The sequence below is a fragment of the Tamandua tetradactyla genome, chromosome 6 (assembly GCF_023851605.1).
Source record: "Tamandua tetradactyla isolate mTamTet1 chromosome 6, mTamTet1.pri, whole genome shotgun sequence".
Classification (NCBI taxonomy): Eukaryota; Metazoa; Chordata; class Mammalia; order Pilosa; family Myrmecophagidae; genus Tamandua; species Tamandua tetradactyla.
In genome coordinates, this window is record NC_135332.1 from 47,056,251 (window position 1) to 47,062,905 (window position 6,655).

The window sequence follows — 6,655 nt, forward strand, 5'->3', positions numbered from 1 at the left end:
GCACTACTAATGCAGGCTTTAAATATAACAAATAAATATAGAACCAACAAAGCAAATTCAAGTTGTAATAAAAACACACCCTTCTTCCCCACAAAAAAGGCATAGAAATATATAGTAATTGGGTAGCAAACACAAATTTAAAGTGATAGTGTTTGTGCACTAAATTCATCTGGGACATTGATAAGATTTTAGTTCAAGATTCCTGGGGTCCATTGCATGCATAACCCTTTGTCAGGGAAGCCATTAACAGTTGGAGTTTATCTTATTCTGTACAACTTTTATACATATTTGATAAACTTTGAGATTTAATGCATAGTAGAATATTTTCATCCACTTAATTCTGTCCCTAAGTAGAGATAACAAAAGAAATGATGGGAATTTACCATTTAGGCTTGTTCTATATTAAAGTATTAAAGTTTAACCTTAGAAAATTTATAAAAGTTTTGTTTTGTCATTAACTTATCATGAAATTTGTATAGTGAAATTTCATGCCACTGTATGTTAAATACTTAGAGAAAGTTTTTTCTCCCTTTGTTAAGCTCATATTATGATGAAATTCAGTAATATTTAGAAAATATACAAATAAAACTACAGGCGAGTATAAGTATTTGTGGTTTTTAAAAAAAATTGGTTTATTATTACAAAATGTGTTGGCAAAAGCATTAAGTGTTCAATTAAAAGAAGATATTATTTTGTAGCGACAGACCTTTTAACAGAGAGTGGATAAATTGGCAGTCAGACGAGTTTCAGCAGCCATATTTCCACAATGAAATACATTGCCAGGATAAACAATTACAAACTAGCAGAAGAACATTATTGAATATGAAAACATAATTCATCTGTAGCTGCTAAAGTGATAAACTCTAAAAGTTTAATTTAACCCCACAGGTTAACACAGAGTAAAAAACACCTGCATCTTTTTCTTTTTAAATTAAAACCAGTTTTCATTGTCTAAAAACAATGAATGGATATTACTCCAACTCGTATAAAAGTTCCCTTATCTATAGTGTTATTTTTAAGCAAGTGTCCAGTATTTGGGCAGTGTGGACATGACAGAGCCACAGGGACCATCTCAATTATCGGGACTTACTCCAGAGTTTCCAGCACTAAGTGGTTGTCTAAACCCTTGTCCTTGATCTGAGGCAAGACGGAGAAGAGTCTTCTGGAACAGTCATTCACATCAAGTCTGGAACTCCACCAGAAACTAGCATTTCAACACCATCATCTTCTCTTCCATTTATCCCATGATGTTTCAAAGGATGCTAGTTCTGAGTCAGAGTTTGATCGCCCTAGTGCAAATTGTACCCAACGTTGCCCCTTGAGTCATGCAACTTGGTGCCCGTGTGAGTTGGTAACCTGCAGGGCTCACGCTTGGGGCTTCCACACGTGTCATACCCTCCCACCACCACCTCGGGTATTCTCCCTTACCAGGGCTAGGCTTCCACTCTTGCTGCTCCCGCTGTCGAAGGAGGGCCTTGTGGAGGCGAAGGGGCCACAACCCCGTCAGTTGCTCCTGCTCTATCTCTTCCTTCATTTTCTGTGTCCATGCCATCAGACTCCACAGGAAACCAAACTTCTGGGAGTATTATTTCTTCCAGGTTCTCTGCTGGTACTCTGTCGAGGGGCAGCCTCATCTCCATCTGCTGGAACCAAAGCCAATGGCCCTGAATAATGTGATCTTATAAAATCAAGAATATGATTCCAAATGCTGCTGGATCTGCCTGTTATATGAAGTCTGGCAGAAGTAAATCCAAGCTGATATGATATTGCTAAGCTCAGGTTTTCCAAAATACCCGATTGGGTAAATAAACAGGAAAAATTTCAACTTGTGGGTTTTTGTCTACAAGACCGAGAAACTCTTCTTCCTAAAAATTGTTTCCACTTTTAACCACCATGTTTCAACCAATCTTTATCTGACCATTCTCAGAGTAAAGCTGACAAGTACCTCCCAATAAAATGATGCCTAATAGGCTGCAGATAAAGCTTCCCCGATGGCTGCTGTTAGGACTTTGGTAGGCACAGTCACTAGACAACCAGTCATCTTGAGAACCACACACCCAGCTTTCAAACACACAGCAATTGTTCTTTACAATGAAAGTGTTCCGGATGGCAAAAAAAACAGAGCAGTTAAAAAAAAAACTTAAAAAAAAAATTCTGAGCCATTTGGACAATGATTCTGTTAGTTTCAGTGATCAGAACGAAGGTAAAAACACTATTTTGGGAACATGGAGATTCTTTTTTTTAGCAGATGCTACAATCTACTTCATCTCTTCTATTTGGGCAATACTCATCGTAAGGCTGCCACTCAGTCACTCAGTACCACAACCCATTACCATCCCCCCAGAGTATTTTCCGCAGCATACAGAAGCCATCCACTTTCGATGTTCACTTTATTGGCACAAAAATGTATCCTTATCTATGTAGAAGAAGAATCAAATGTAAGAGGTACATTAGAATCAAAAAAGTTAATACACACAAAAGCTTAGGTGGATTCTCCTCTAATTCACATGATATGTTTTGACAAAATCACCAGAGCCAGAACTATCAAGTTTAAAGTCAGTGAAATACTAAATGATCACCAGTGTCTACCAACAATTTACGATTGCTTGTAGGGGGACCAAAGCCTAGATAATTGAGAGAATTAAGAGTACCATATAAAGACGTTAACTCCTGTCTACAAGTTGGCACATCACAGTCCATCTCAACTTCTAGTTTGAGGCAATGTTTCTATCACATTTTAAAGATTTGGGGAGGCGAGGGTAAACTTTGGCAAACTTTGGCAAACTGAGAAAAACACTGGAACCGGTTGTAAGCCCAAGATTAAAAAGAAGCAGCTGTTGGAGGATTTGCTTCTTTGGCAAGGATTTCTTCATTGGAGCTATCTCAACATTCATTCATGTTATTACATCTCCAGGTTTCTGATATACACTTTCCACAGTGAAACTGCTCACAGGCGCAATTTGGTTACTGAGATTTACCTGAACAATATGCCAGTCTGAACCCCTTTCTACAGACACTCCCACTAATGAAATCCAGAGCTGATCTTGTGAATGGATAGGTGGCGGTGGAATTGTGGAATGACATGCTCTATAATGTTGGGTAGTCTTGCATGTGTGTTTCTATTATCAGTCAGACTAAACTACATCTTCTGAACCTTTGAATATCAAAATCCAGAAAACTTATAGTGATGATTTCCTTTGAGTTTGTCTTATGAACCAGCTATGGTGGTTTGAAGCTCTATATACCCAGAAAACCATGTTCTTAAACTTAATCCATTCCTGTGGGTGCGAACACACTGTCAGCAGGACCTTGATGAAGTTGCACTGGTTAAGGTGTGGCCCACCTCAATCAGGTGGGTCTTAATCCTATTACTGGAGTCCTTTATATGAGAATGAAATTCAGACAAAGAGGGGAAAAAATCTACAGAGGAAGTAACCAGAAGCTGAAATCAACAGAACCCAGAAGAGAAGGAAGAGACCAGAAGTCGTCGTCATGTGCCTTGTTGAGTGATGGGACCAAGGATTGGTGGCAGCCAGCTCCAGAACACAGTATTCAGGGAAAAAGCATTGCCTTCAGGACATATTGATTTGGACTTTCTTTTAGCCTCAAACTGTAAGCTAATAAATTCCCATTGCTTACGTCAACCCATTTAGTGGTATTTGCTTGAATAGCCTAGGAAACTAAAAGACCAGCGATAGCTGATTTTTGTAGGATATTTAGAAGGAAAGCCTGGACTTGTGATTATACCACTTGGTGGTCAGATTAGTTTTGGAGTCTCTCCATAAGCTTAACTCCATAGAAACCATGCTAGCTGGCAAACAGCACTGACCTCACTGCCAAATCTTTATTCCCCATGATACTTGATCTTTCTGGAGCACTTGACATTGCATTTCTATTCTTTCTGAAACTGTGCTACCTTGTTTTTGCAGGCATTGCTTCTTTTGGTTTTCTTTCTAACTTCGACTGTTCTGTATTAGTTCTCTAGGACTAAATCCTCCTTCCTCAGCCAGATCCTAATATCTTGATACTTACATTCCATGCCAAGTTTTCTGCTCCTCTTCCTCCCTATGGAAGATCTCATTCATTCCTATGGTTTCAACTATGAACATGGGTTTAAAATCTCTGAGTCACCGATTTTGCAGAAGCAAATGTCCGCTGGAACAGGGAATCTTGAATAGGGCATGAGATTTTGTTGGTTTGTCCAGGTTAGTATGATGCCTCAATAAATCCCAGAGTGATTTGGACAGTGAATGAAAAAGTATTTGCAAGGTCCCCTAGGGGGGATGGGGAGACAGGGGGAAATATTCAACTCCCCCGTTTGGAGACTTTCTGATATTCTTGCAAGCAGTGGGGACAACCAAATCAATAGGTCAAGCCCCTGCTCTTGGGGTTCACCCCTATGAAACTTATTCCAAAAAAGGATAGGTCAAGCCTACTTAAAATTAGGCCTAAGAGCCACCCCCAGAGAACCTCTTTTGCTGCTCAGATGTGGCCTCTCTCTCTAAGCCAACATGGCAAGTGGCAAGTAAACCCACTGTCCCCCCCCCCAACACACATAGGCCATGATTCCCAGGGGTGTAAACCTCCCTGGCAACTTGGAACAGAAATCCCAGATGAACTGGGACTTAGCATTAAGGGACTGAGAAAACCTTCTTGATCAAAAGGAAAAAGAGAGAAATGATAAAAAATAAAGTGTCAGTGGCTGAGAGATTTCAAAGTTGAGAGGTTATCCTGGTGGTTATTTTTATGCATTTCATAGCTATCCCTTTTTATTTTATGATGTATTTTAGTGGTTAGAGGGAAGTACCTGAAACTATAGAGCTGTGTTCCAGTAGCCTTGTTTCTTGAAGATGATTGTATGAAGATAAAACGTCTACAGCGTGACTGAGGAATTGTGAAAACGTTGTTTCTGAAGCTTCCTTTATCTAGGGTATGGACAGATGAGTAAAAAATATGGATTAAAAAATAAACAAATAATAGGGGAAAAAGGTTAAAATATATTGGACAGATGGAAATACTAGTAGTCAATGAGAGGGAGGGGTAAGGGGTATGGTATGTATGAGTTTTTTCTTTTCTTTTTAATTTCTTTTTTCTGGGGTGACGCAAATGTTCTAAAAAATGGTCATAGTGAGGAATATACAACCATGTGATGATATTGTGAGCTATTGATTGTACACCATGCACGCAATGTTTGTTTGTTAAGAATATTTGTGTTTGTATGTTGTTTTATCCATAAAAATATTTTTAAAAAATGTCCACTGGACATTCCAACCTTGAATTCAAAATGATCAGAACTAAACTAGGTGTGTTTTACCAATTCTTCTCTTTCTCCTAAATTCTAAATCTTCATTGACTGAAGGAATCATTTTGTTGAAGGAGCACTCCCATCACCAGCTGATACTCCTGAAATATCTACCTTGTCAGAATGTTCCATAAGAACACCATGTCCATATATCCAGGTAAGACAAAGCAATACCAGCACAGATCTTTTATGTGCCTACAAGGGCAATTACCAAGGCAGATAGAGACAGGGAAGGAGAGAGGGTGAGAGGGAGAGAGGAAAGGAACTCTGAGGCTGCAGCAGAGACAACCACTCCATCTACCTCCCTACCTCCCTCCTTCCTGCCATGAGCTACTTGTGGGTTCCAACCCCTGTGGCATGACAGCATTGACTCAAATGGACTCAACTCAAGATCTTGACAATATTGAATCTTTTACTCCATGAATGTGGTATATATCTCTCCATCTTTTTAGTTCTTTATTTTCATTTAGGTATGCTCTGTAGTTTTCAGGTAGAGGCCTTACTCATCCTTTGTTGTTTAAGATTTATTCTTAAGCACTTTTGCATTTTTGATGATACAGTAAATAGCATTTTAAAATTTAATTTTCCAATTGTTTGTTGTTAGTGTATACAAATTGAATTAATTTTCTATATTAGCTAATTCTTGTGATCTTGAGAAATTCACTTATTAGTTTCTAGTAGTTTTTGTAGATTTCGTTGTGTTTTCCAGGTATATAATTATGCTGTCTGTGAACAATGACACATTAAATTCTGTCTTTCTAACCCCTATGCCTTTATTTCTTTTTTCTTGTCATATTGCAATTGACAAGGATCTAGGGAACAATTAAAAAAAGAATGAGAGATAGTGGACATCCTTGCCTTGTTCTTGATCATTTATGGTGCATTTCTCTCCTTGGAGATCTGTGTCTGCTTTAGAATCATTTCCCTTTAGCCTTTAGATTTCCTCATAGTGAAATACTGTAATTCTCATGACAAATTCACGCAGCGTCTGTTTTTCTGACAATGTCATTAATTAGAACAACACCATGGACAACATTTATCTGGCTGTCGTGTCTGTACCCAATAAGGATAGAACATACATTTGCTTGATGTGCACAGGGAAGATTTATGGAATTGACTATAGGCTGGGTTACAAAGCAAGTCTCAACAAATACAAAGGTTTTGAAAACAGAATATATTCTTTAACCATTGTGAAATTCAATGAAAATCAGTAACAAAATGATGACTAGAAAATACCCCAAAGCTTGAAAACTAAGCAATATATATCCAAATAACCCTGGGTTTAAAGAAGCAATCACAATGCAAATAGGAATGTGTTTTGAAATAAATGATATGGAAAATAGTGCAAATTGA

The 6,655-nt window shown here is 38.2% G+C and overlaps 1 pseudogene; it reads right to left on the reverse strand.

Annotated features, from left to right (window-relative positions):
* Positions 1–1,001: 1,001 nt before the first annotated feature.
* On the reverse strand, positions 1,002–5,629 carry LOC143686644 (low-density lipoprotein receptor-related protein 12-like; annotated as a pseudogene).
* Between the last annotated feature and the right edge of the window lie 1,026 nt (positions 5,630–6,655).